The sequence below is a fragment of the Lepidochelys kempii genome, chromosome 19 (assembly GCF_965140265.1).
Source record: "Lepidochelys kempii isolate rLepKem1 chromosome 19, rLepKem1.hap2, whole genome shotgun sequence".
Taxonomy (NCBI): domain Eukaryota; kingdom Metazoa; phylum Chordata; order Testudines; family Cheloniidae; genus Lepidochelys; species Lepidochelys kempii.
In genome coordinates, this window is record NC_133274.1 from 9,768,787 (window position 1) to 9,779,739 (window position 10,953).

Genomic DNA, 10,953 nt, shown 5'->3' on the forward strand with positions numbered 1-10,953 from the left:
GAAATTATTCTTTTTTAGAATCTGTTAAAAAAAACCCACTGCTGACAGTTTTCAACTTTATGAACTGATCATTCAAGGTTTATGTCAATGGATTTGCACTCCCTCCCTTATCCACAAACAGATCCGTGAGGGTCATGAAGATACCTTTTTAGTTGTATTTTCATAGTTTTTTCTCCCTCTCACTTTTTTTTTTTTGACTGTTTCTTTCTTCCTGTGTTCCTTCTCTGATCCACACAGCTTGTTTTGTCTGTGTAACATTTGAAAAACTCTATAAACAAAGGTTTCAGAGTAGCAGCCGTGTTCGTCTGTATTCACAAAAAGAAAAGGGATGCATCCGATGAAGTGAGCTGTAGCTCACGAAAGCTTATGCTCAAATAAATTTGTTAGTCTCTAAGGTGCCACAAGTGCTCCTTTTCTTTTTTCTATAAACAAAATCTTTGAAATATCCAAGACAGCTGTTTGGTTGTCATCATGCCATTTCTGGGGAACCCTTCTCTGACGTATTTTTTGGGAAAAGATCTTCCATTGAAGCTATGCCAACAACTGACAACAGCTCAGGATCTGGCCTGCTGAATTTGAAACATGTGCTGAGAATTACCCTTTCACGGTCTGGTAACCTCCACCAACAGACTTTCATTTCAACTCTTCTGCTGACGGAAACCGTCAACAAAGATCTAAAACAGCTAAAGCACTAGCTTCTGCATTTTCTGTTTCTTTCAGATATTGTATGTTAAATCTTTCCCTTTCCAGAATCTGATACATTTCATACGCACAAAAAGAAAAGGAGGACTTGTGGCACCTTAGAGACTAACCAATTTATTAGAGCATAAGCTTTCGTGAGCTACAGCTCACTTCATCAGATGCATATCGTGGAAACTGCAGCAGACTTTATATATACACAGAGAATATGAACCAATACCTCCTCCCACCCCACTGTCCTGCTGGTAATAGCTTATCTAAAGTGATCATCAGGTGGGCCATTTCCAGCACAAATCCAGGTTTTCTCACCCTCCACCCCCCCAAACCCCACCAGCAGGACAGTGGGGTGGGAGGAGGTATTGGTTCATATTCTCTGTGTATATATAAAGTCTGCTGCAGTTTCCACGATATGCATCTGATGAAGTGAGCTGTAGCTCACGAAAGCTTATGCTCTAATAAATTGGTTAGTCTCTAAGGTGCCACAAGTCCTCCTTTTCTTTTTGCGAATACAGACTAACACGGCTGCTACTCTGAAACCTGCCATACGCACAAAGAAATCCAGTGGGTGCGTTTTATCTGAAATATTTTGGTCAGTTACTTTTTTCAAGCTGCCTTAAAAAGGCACAAAACAGGCTGGGCCTAATTCTTCTTTCTTGGACAAGTGTGACTCGGGAGTAAATCCACCTAAGTCAGTGGAGTTACCCTGGTGTAAAACTGGTGAAACTGGTGTAAACTCAGGATGAAGCTTATTGGCTTTGAATAGATATTACTGACATTTAAAAGGAAATGTTATTATGCTCTGTCTAATCTCATCTGTCATCTTTCTAGATAATGATGCTCCTTCCCGTGGTACCTGTAGCTCAGTACAACAGTCCAAATTCATGAGTTAGGAAATGCTTTTCGTCATGAGCAAGCTTCAAAATATACTTTTAAATGTTTTTAAGAGAGATGGGGCTGAACTATCCCTCACCCCAGATCAAAGCACCACTGAACGTTGTGGGGTCGCAGTTTGGATCTGAATTTTCCAGTTGAATCTATTTCTACTTTTCGGTTGAAAAATAAGAGGCTTAGTTAACAAACCGGAAATTCAGGCCAGTTTAGCTGAAAGTTTGGCTGATGTTTGCAAACATCCCAGTGAGCCTGAGCTGATTTATGATTTTAGGAGAAAACGGCAAAACTCTCATTTTGTCACCTGAGGCCTAGGAGATAGGTGGCAGTTTTGAAGGTTTTGAGGTTTCTAGAAAAATTTGAGCATGAGAGTGGGGGAATCAACACTTAAGTGTAGATTCACCCCCATCCTCTCCAAGCCATTGTCAGCCCCATGTGGCCCTGTGCTTTGGGAACCATGCACTTCCTGAAATGTAGGGAAAAGAAAAGACTGACAAACTGGCCTGAAGAGCCTTGTGATCTGGGATCCCTGCAGAACCCCCGTCCCAGATGCGAAACTCTTCTGTTGCTCCTTCTTGCAGTATCAAGAGAGCACAGTTACCAACTTTCACGCAGTAAATAAGCACCCTGACTTTCATAATAAGCCAAAAATCAAGCTAATCCCATTTCAAAACAAGGCCAAAACAAGCCAATCCCTAAGAACCCCAACACTCTATGTGTCTAGATCCCCACAGCGTGCAATCTGGGACTGTGGTAGGCCCACTGTGCACCCCAACTCTCTTCCCCCCTTATCCCTGGCTTGCCGTCCCTTGCCTCTGCTTGCTGGGAGCCGATCAGAAAAAAGAAGCAACAAGCTACAACAAGCTACAGGCCAAACAAGCAAAAAGCTACAAACCGAAAACTAGCCCAATTTCTGCGGTTTTTTCAAGGGTTTGGCATATCTGCAAGAGAGTCAACCCAAGCCCTCCAGATGCCCAAAGCCTCTTAACCAGCCCCCTGATAAGCACCACCACCACGCTCCACAGAAACAAACCCAACTAGCTGCCAGTCACCTCTCCAAATCCAGATGTGCAAGTTCGGAATGTCCGCTTGAGCCACTGGTACATGAACCCCATGGCTAGTTTTAATTTTGGTTGATGAATTGCCCATGCTGAGAAGCTGTGATTTTATTAATGCTACTATCCTGGTTTTGGGAAGGGGGGGATATTGGGGGTGTCATGATCAGAAAATAAATGTTTTAAATTTTAAACATTGTAACGGTAAATCCACTCTGAACAGCAGCCCAAGTAAGGCATGTCAGGGAGGCTGCAAGGGGTTTGATTGGTGAGAGCTCTCTGCTTCTCAACAGGCAAACTTAAAGCTTCTGTTTCTGTTCTGGTGTGGGCAGAAGAGGACGCTTCCTTGCACACGTTGCATCTCACTCATAGAGGTTTAACATGAAGACTGTCCTGCTTGTCACTGCTCTTCTCTTGATGACTTTAACCTCTGCTGAAACGGTAAGACCAGCCCAAATGGTTCAGGTGGAGACCAAATTCCACCAAAACCATAATTGGGTCAGCTGAGCCCTGATCAGCTAAATGGGGCTGGGTGCTGGGGCAACTGACCCGTGTCCATTTGTCTCTGTCATCCTATTTTATTTTATCTTTTTAATCTATGTTTTACCTTAATCTAATTCAATCTGGTTTTTACACCATGCTCACCCCCATAGTATATGAGCATCACATGAGTTTTAAAAAGACATTTTATTTACCAGTATTGTTTATATCTTAATTTCTCTCCTTCCAACCCCACCCATAGATGTTACTTATTATTTGTCTTACCATAGCACTTAATGCTTTGCCCATTGTGCTAGGTGCGGTACAAATAATCATTTATCTATGGTATGTCTCTGTCCCTCATTACCGTAGCATCTGAGTGTCTCATCATCTTTGAAGTGAATCATCTGATGAATCATCCGATGAAATGAGCTGTAGCTCACAAAAGCTTATGCTCAGATAAATTTGTTAGTCTCTAAGGTGCCACAAGTCCTCCTTTTCTTTTTGCGAATACAGACTAACACGGCTGCTACTCTGAAACCTGTCACCATCTTTAACGTATTTATCCTCACAACACCCCAGTGAGGTGCTTTTATCCCCATATCAATCCCCAATCTCTCCCTTTGCCGGCCCCCTGCATCTGTAAACTAAACAATCCCAGGCCTTTCAATCTCTCCTCACAAGGAGGGAGGTCTTTCCAGCTATCTAAGTAATTTTTGTCTCCGGTCTCTAGACCCACTCTGTTCACGTATCTTTCTAGAGATAGGGTGGCCCACCCTCCATGTCACCCATCAATTTTGCCACCTCCTTGCTCAACCCCTTCTCCAGATCATTCGTAACTAAGTTAAACTGTGACCTCCCAGAGCCCGGATCTATTAATTTTTCAGGCATGCCGTGAAGCCCATGTCTTCTGGTAGGCTGTTAAGGAGGTTGGGGGTTTATAGGCAGAGGGGCTGAGCAGGGGCTCATGTTACAGCTGAATAAAAGGATCGGTGTTTTTCTTTGGTGGGAGAATCTTTCAATGGTATTTGAATTAGTGGAAATTTCAAATGAAATACTGTATGGCTCCATGTGAGATATTTAACGATCAGTTTAAAATGCTGAGAGGTGCCTAGAGGGGTGACTAGGCAGTGGATAAACTGAATAAATCAACAGGCTGCAATGCAAATCCCTGTATTTGCAGGTGTAGACAGTGACTAATCAAAAATAATAATACAGATTTGGGCTCAGCTGCTCATTTCGTCTAAGGCCCCCCCCAATCCTGTAATTTTTTGCACGTTGACAGATCCCTGCAGCCTCCCAGAGCCCCGCTGACTTCATGGAATATCAGAGTTGGAAGGGACCTCAGGAGATCATCTTGTCCAACCCCCTGCTCAAAGCAGGACCAATCCTCAATTTTTGCCTCAGATCCCTACATGGCCCCCGCAAGGATTGAACTCATAACCCTGGGTTTAGCAGGCCAATGCTCAAACCACTGAGCCATCCCTCCGTGCGGGTGCAAGCCTCCACCCACCCTTTGTAAATTGCGGGATTGGAGTCTTATTGTCTATGCAAGTAGGTCGGGGAGGGCAAACTACAGCTCGCAAGCCACAGCATGCGGCTCGGCCCTGCTCCAGCACTCCAGCTGGGGCGCTGGTGTGACGAAGCGGGACTGTTCTTAATGTTTCCTCTGAATAGTGTAGGGGTGCCTCAGTTTCCCCTATGCAGTTCTTAAGTATCTAGGTGGTGGGATAAGGGTGTATGATCGTTGCAGAGCCCTAGAGGGCAGGTTTGTGCAGGGATCTGGACACAGAGAATGGCCAACACCCTGTTTCCTGGCAACTGATGGCCTGGCTCTTTCCTCCTGCAAGGTGAGAGCTAAAGGGTTGGGGAACAAAGGAATCAGGTGTCCTCCTGGCCCGGGAAAGGGACAAAGCCCAGAGGAGCGGGGGCTGGAGAGTGAGTCAGTTTGGGGCTGGCTGGGGACATGGAGTGAAGTGCAGACGTGGTTGTCTGGCTCACTGCCCCCCAAAATGGACCCAGCTGAGGGGTCCTGTTCTCTGCACCTACAAGCTCTGTTTTAGACCATGTTCCTGTCGTCTAATAAACCTTCTGTTTTACTGGCTGGCTGAGAGTCACGTCTGACTGCGGAGTTGGGAGGCAGGATCTTCTAGCTTCCCCAGGAGCCCGCCTGGGCGGACTCGCTGTGGGAAGCACACGGAGGGGCAGAGGATGCTGAATGCTCCGAGGTCAGACCCAGGAAGGTGGAAGCTGTGTGAGCTGTGTGTCCTGAAGACAGGCTGCTCACAGAAAGGAGACTTCCCCAGAGTCCTGACTGGCTTCCTGGGGAGCAGTTCCAGAGCATCGCCCGGGGACTTCGTGACAGTTGGGTTGGGGGCCGGACCACGCGGCTCTGCCCCACTCTGGTCGGGGCGCTGGGTCAGGGGCTGCATCATGCAGCTCAGTCCCACTCCAGCCGGGGCACTGGGTCGGGGGCCGCACGTGGCTCCTGGAAGCCGCGGAATGGTCCCGCTCCGGCTCCTGTGCACTCCAATGGTAGCCAGAGAAGGGACATGGCACTGATTCCGGGAGCCGCGTGAGCTAAGCGCTGCTCGGAGCCTGCAACCCTCGAGCCTCTCCCCAACCCCCTGCCCCAGCTGTGATCCCCCTCCCGCTCTCCAAACCCCCAGCCGGAACCTGCACCCCTTCCTGCACCCCTGCCTCAGCCATGATCTCCCTCCCGTCCTCCGAACCCCTCAGTCCCAGCCCGGAGCACCCTCCTACACCCCAAACTCCTCATCCCCAGCCTCACCCCAGAGCCCATACTCCCTCCCGCATCTCAACCCCAATTTTGTGAGCATTCATGGCCTGCCACACAATTTCTATTCCCCGATGTGGCCCTCGGGCCAAAAAGTTTGCCCACCCCTATGCTAGGCTCTCCAGTAGTGGGACCAGATGAGTACCTAAGAGAAATAGAGTTCATACTCCAGGACATAAGTCTGCCATTAACTAATGGGGGTTCAGAAGAAACTTTCTCTATGGACGACCTGCCTACGGCAGGGTTTCTTGCACCTTCCTCTGAAGCAGCTGGGACTGGCCACTGTTAGAGCCTTGGCTAAATTGCCCCTAGTCTGATAGAGTCAGGTAGTTTTGATGTTCCTCCTTGGAAAAAGCAGGCCCTTCCTTTCCCACTGTTTTCCCCGTGCTCGGGTTCCTCTCGGTGTGATATTTTCCCTGCAGCTGAGCTCATCATTCCCAGCCTGCCTCAGTGAGGTGGGAGCAGGGGGAGCTGAACTAGATGGCCTCCTAAGGTCTCTTCCAGCCCTGCTTTTTTATGATCACTGGGTCTCTTCCCATGTCATGGTCTAGTTCCACAGCCATTGCTGTTGCCGGAGTTCCCCCTGACCTCTGGGTGGCAGGTACATGGGTTCCTCGTCCACCGCCTCCCCCACTTTCCAAGAGTGTTTCACTAGACGAGATACGAGAACAAACACCACGTGACAGATGGTAATCATGTCACTCACTGTACTGCTAGGAGGCGCTCAGGCATGCATGGAATAAGAACCTACAGAGAATAATACATACAAATAATGGGACAAAATGAAGAAAGAACTAAATTATTTTCCAGTTGCATTGGTGAAAATCTAGAGGGGCTCCAGAGAGGGTGCCCAATGACTTGCTCCAGGTTTACAACAACGTAACAAAAAGGAGAAACTGTCTCAGAAAAGATAAGCGAGGCTCCCATGTAGTGGGCTGGTCTGACAGGGAAGTGGTAGAAGTTCCTACAACCGAATCGCTGCAGAGTAGATGGGGCAAAGCTCCTGAGTGATCCAGCAGGTCTCTCCTATTTCTCCTTTCTCTAGTTTGCTCTTCTCTGTCTGTTGATGACCTCTCTTGCTTCTCTCTGGATTTCCTCTGCAGTCAGGCGCACTGTGGGTGTGCAAAAGGAGAACTGCTACATAACAGGAAGCTGGTTTCAGGGCTGGAATTGTTTTATGCACTGGAAACCACAGCCTTGAGGTCTTGGCTGCACAGTGTTGGAGGCTTGCAGGTCCTCAACAAGATATCTGCTCTGCTGGTTGGGACAGAGGACGCTTCTCGAGCCAAACTGGCCCAACTAGAATTCTGCTGGGACACGTTCTAGCCGCAGAGAGAGCAGGGTGGGTCTAGGCAGCATGACTTAGACTGAGCACATGGCTAGAATGGGGGGAGTTCTGAGCCCCTCACAGACACTTGGTAGCATTGAGAACGTCACTTCCCCTGTGTGCCTTAATTCCATCCTCTGTGAAACAGGGATAATGACACTTATGTACCTATGGTGAGGACTGATTGCTTACAGATTGTAAAGCAGCAGAATGAGGAGAGGGAGATACTGAGGATTCTTTAACACTGTCCCTTAGGGAAGGGTGGGACCTGAGAACGGTGGTACTCTGCCCGCAGCCTCAGACTACATCCCTCACCAAGGGAACTGTATGTCTCTGCTACATGACATCCCAGAGTCACAACCTGAGGCTGGCTTTTAAAATGGTACGGATGCTGTTATGACCATTAATAACACGTGCAAGGTGAGATCAGGATAAACGAGACTCATGCTTCAAAACGTAAGCTGGTTGCCCGGTGGGGTCAGGAAGGAGCTCCCACCACTGCCTATGCAGCATTGCACAATTGCTCAGGTTTGTTAAGGTTCTTTATCCCTTTCTCTGAAGTGTCAGGCACTGCTCAGGGCCAGAGGCGGGATACTGGGTTATGAGGACCAATCGGTTAGAGCCATTATGGCAAATCCCACATTCATATTGTGACGGGGCAAGGCCAGATGGCTATGGAAAAGTAGTGGGAGATAGATATATTAGCTCCAGGCTAAACAAATCCATGGTACCAGGATAAGTGAAATGGCAGCTGCTCCAGGTCAATTAAGACACCTGGGGCCAATGAAGAACTTTCCAGAAGGCAGGGAGAAGGCTACGTTGATTGGGACAGCTGAAGCCAATCAGGGGCTGGCTGAAACTAGTTAAAAGCCTCCCAGTTAGTCAGGTGGGGGTGCATGTCAGGAGCTGTGGGAGGAAGTTGTGCTGTTGGAGAGGCTGAGTAGTACACACCATATCAGGCACAAGGAAGGAGACCCTGAGGTAAGGGTGAAGTGGAGCTTGAGAAAGTGAGGGCTGCTGTGGGGGAATTGTACATGTCATGTTTCTAAAAGGTCAGCTACCATAGTTGATGCTATTAGGGTCCCTGGGCTGGAGCCCGGAGTAGAGGGTGGGTCCGGGCTCCCCCTCCGACCTTTGCCCCCTGATTAATCACTGAGACTGGGAGACAACAGAAACTGTGCAAGGAAGGATAACTTCTCCTCACCTCCCTCGCTGGCTTATGATGAAAATGGCTCAGTAGACTGTGGCCCTTGTCTCTAGAGTGAGAAGGGCTACGTGGAGGGTCACAGTGAGCCTCTGAGGCTAGCAAAATCCTCCAGGAAACACGGGACCCATGGAGGCAAGGACAGAGCTTTGTCACAATATCTTGATCTGAATGAGGAAGGCCCAGTATCCTCACAGCTATTCAGCATGGGACTGCCTGGGAATGACACAGGGCCACTGCCTTACTCTAATAGCCTTTCTGATTGCTCTTCCAGGGAACACCCACTGTGACAAGTAAACCGAACCAGGAAAATCCCAGACAGAGCCTGGGCACACCCTGCTGTGTGCCACCTTCTCTTTTGCTGGTGTCTGCCTTGGCAGCAGTTTACCTCCTCCAAGCAAAATGAGCCCCCTGCACTTCACTCCCCAGAGAGATGTCAACGCTGCCTTCTGCCTGCCACCATCTCAGCCTCTTTGCTGAGCCTGCCAATCTATGCTGAGCCTGCCAACCCTGCTGCAGCCTGCCAATCCGCGTAACCCAGCCAGCATTATGGCTCCAGCTGAAGTCTTCCCGCAACACACCCACTGCGCCCTTTTCTTCGCAGCCATCGGCTTCTTTCCTTGTTTCCCATCAGAGCCATTCATTCCACCAACTGCGATGGAATCCCGGCAGCAGAGTCCAGCTTTGCATGGAGCTTCCCATTAGAATCGCATTGGATAGGCAGATGCATGTCTCACCGCAACACCTGAGGAGCCTTGCCATTGATTGACCAGCTCCTGTGCAGAATGGGCCTCTCCAAAGAGACAGAGATTGCAACAAGAGTGTTTTGTTGCATGCTTGTGTATGTATTGCACTAATCTGAAGTTCCCGAGGACTAGCCACTGGAAGACAGAGATCAACTCCTGGTGCTGAGACATCCCACCCAGCAGTGGGCAGCAATCCCCATTCCATGAAGACATGTTCTGATGCTTTGAGAAATTAATGTCAATATAAATGCTTTGAGGTCTTTCTGATCCCTGCAGAGTGGCAGCCAGCTCAACCTAATAAAATGAAAGACAAGCTTTCTTACTGCCGAGTGTGTGTCATCATCTTCTTTTGAATCAAAGCTGAATCAAATTCCTCTAGACCAGTTGTTTTTAAACTTTTAGGCTGAGTTCCCCTTTCCAAATAATGTCATACCCCACATACCCCTACCTGAGATAGGGTCGTACTATTCCTATGGTTAGATTGCTAAATCTTACGAAATAAAATGCATTGTCCACCATTACAGGATTTTTCTCACATACCCCCTGACGAGAACTTGTGTACCCCTAGGAGTCTGCGTACCCCAGTTTGAAAACCACTGCTCTAGACACACAGGGCCAGAGATGTAGCTGAGGTCACTCTGAGTTCAGTGAAATTACAGCAGGTATGAATTTGGCCTGAGCGTTCTTCAGTTGCCCATTTCACCCTCACATAAATACCCTCTGGACATGGTGACAGTGCAAACCCAGACAGAGAGGCTAAAACCTTATCTACACATAACCTTGCGCCAATCTACTTAAAATCAGTTTCAAAACCAAGCTAGTTAAGCACAGACAACCCCTTATACGGCCACACATATCAGTTTAAAGCTGGGTAGAGCGGCTTATTTACACCTGTACCTTTACTGGTGCATGCTAGAGCAATACAAGCCAGACTTAAATGAATTATCCACACAGGGCTTGTACTCATGTAACTAAACTGGTTTAAAATCACACCTTTAGTTAAACTTGTGTGCCCTTGTGTGAAGACCAGGGCTCGGCACATTGTTGCTCCTCTCCCGGCCCTTTGGAATAGAGAACACTGAAAAAGCAACTTAGACTGAAGATCACATGAGAGGGGAAAGGGACGTTGGACCGGTGGGCTAAGGAAACATTCAAAGCTTGTCTACACACAACCTGTATCACATTAATACTCCCTAGCTCCTCTGTCCAAGGCCCGTGCTTTCATCTGTTAGGCAACTCTGCCTAATGTTTAGTTCATCTGCTTCCCTCCATCCCTGTGTGTACCTCGCTAAACTGGTTTAAGAATGACTTATTGTGGTTTAGCTTAAATTTGATTCCAAATCAATGTACGCTAAGCCAAAACAAGCCACACTTTTCAGTGGAAGAAGTGTGTCCGCCCAGGGGCTGTCCCAGTTCAGCGAATCGGTTTCAACCCATACCTTTAGGGAAACCAGCACAACTTTCTCACCTAGACGTGGCCAAAAGAGAGCCTTTCAAGGTACAGTAGTTTAATTAAAGCAGTATAAGTTTTGTACGTAAAACATCTCTAAATCCCTGCCTGGACTGCAGAAACATGGAATGGGACGCTGCCTGCCTTACAGGCGGGCCCGAAACAAACCCAGCTCCAAACACCCCTGTCTGTGAGAACAGTTCAGCCCTGGCTTTCCATCAGCCGTCTGCAGCGTGGGCTCATCTTTAGTTTGCAAGAGGATGGTGCTGACACCCACTGCCCTCCTAAATACAGCGTTTCCTATGTA

The 10,953-nt window shown here is 48.1% G+C and overlaps 1 long non-coding RNA gene across 1 annotated transcript; it reads left to right on the forward strand.

Annotated features, from left to right (window-relative positions):
* Positions 1–2,908: 2,908 nt before the first annotated feature.
* Positions 2,909–9,518, forward strand: LOC140900467 (uncharacterized). The gene is made up of 2 exons (XR_012155643.1): positions 2,909–3,083; positions 8,725–9,518. It is a non-coding gene; the product is annotated as an uncharacterized lncRNA (long non-coding RNA).
* The last annotated feature ends 1,435 nt before the right edge of the window (positions 9,519–10,953 follow it).